The following is a 1,624-nucleotide window of genomic DNA, read 5'->3' as shown; positions in this document are numbered from 1 at the left end:
TTCGGACGGGGAAACGGGCTGCTCACACAGCTGCTGCTCCTTGGACAGGGGCAGGCCACATGAGGTTGCTGCTCTTAGGCTCGAGGCAGGCTGCTCATGGGGCTGATGCTCCCTGGAGAAGAGCACACCGCTCACGTGTCTGTTGCTCACGTGCTTGAAAAAATAATGTGAACAGAAGTAGGAAATAAAGGAACAAACAAAAAAAAGGAGAACAAAGAAAGAAAGAAAAAAAGCAACAAACAAAAAATGGGAAAACAAAGAAAAAAGCAAAAAAAAAAGCTAACAAAATAATAAAAAAATAAAATTGAAAAATTGAAATGTCATTCCTTTGGCTGGCTTAAGATCCCAGTTTTCTGGAATCTCTCCTCCTGCTTTTTAAGTTTTTTTTTCCAATTGCTGCTGTGTTTGGGTGTTTTTTACTACCTTGTCTTCTAGCTCACTAATGCGGTCCTCAGCTTCTTCTAGTCTATTGATGGTTTCTATTATGTCCTTTATAGCAGCTATGTTATTCTTCATTTCTTCTTGGTTCTTCTTCATTTCCTCTTCATTCTTACACATGTTGTTGAACTTGTCTTCCATCCTTTTCAGTGTCCTTATGACCATCACTCTGAATTCTTTCTCTGACAAATTGCTTGCCTCCATTTTGATTACTTCCTGGTGATTCCTCCTTTTCTTTCATATGGGGGCTGTTTTTTTGTCTCCCTATTTTTGCTCCTCTCAAGGTGTCTGATTATGTGTCTCACTCTCCTTCTCCAGGCATCCTCTCTCCTTTCAGGCCATGGACTGTCTCCCCAGCTGTGTTTAATTCACCAATTCCAGGTGGATATTATTAGATTCAGCTGTTTCTTCTAACTGCTCTGTGAGAATCACAGGATACGTCCACCTATTCAGCCACCATTTTTTCTCCCCCTGGACAAATTTTGTAGGAGCCTGCAGCTGGGGAGGCTGGAGTCTTGGTGTTTGTGGGCTTGTATTTGAGCAGTAGGCCCTAAGCTGGTGTGGCTGTAGGGTCCTGGGTGGTTTCTGAGGTCTCCCTGTGTGGAGGTGAGGTTGGGCTTCCATTCACAGCTGCTCTCCCCTTCAAGATGGCACAGTCTCTGCAGCAGAGCCTGTCATCCTGGGAGAGATTGCAGCGGTAGTAGAGGCTGCCCAGGTAGGGGAGCCTGTTCTGCAAGCCCCCAACAGTCCTGAAGAATATAACTGTCCCTCATTTACACACACACACACACACACACGCACATGCCCCACATGTCCACACACTCCCCTATTGCTCCCTCACTCACTTACACTCTCTCCCTCACTGTCATCCTGTCGGCCGCCGTCTTCTACAAATAGCTCAAAATTCTTGATTTAAATGTTTTATAATATAGATGTGAAACATATTTATAATACAGAGATTGTCTAGTGGTACATGTTTATAAGTTATAAATGAATATTTGTATATATATTGGGGATAGTTGATCAAAGCATTTAACTGATGGGATGGGAAATCACCAAAGTGTGAAGATCACTATTTTAAAGCACAGACCTGGAGTTATGTCCTAACTGAACCACTTATGAGATAGTTCACTTCGAACAAGTTATTTAACCACTCTGTGCTTGTTTCATCTGAAAATGAGAATAT

This window comes from Myotis brandtii, unplaced genomic scaffold, assembly GCF_000412655.1.
Source record: "Myotis brandtii unplaced genomic scaffold, ASM41265v1 scaffold695, whole genome shotgun sequence".
NCBI lineage: Eukaryota > Metazoa > Chordata > Mammalia > Chiroptera > Vespertilionidae > Myotis > Myotis brandtii.
Note: the sequence above shows the minus strand (reverse complement) of the source record.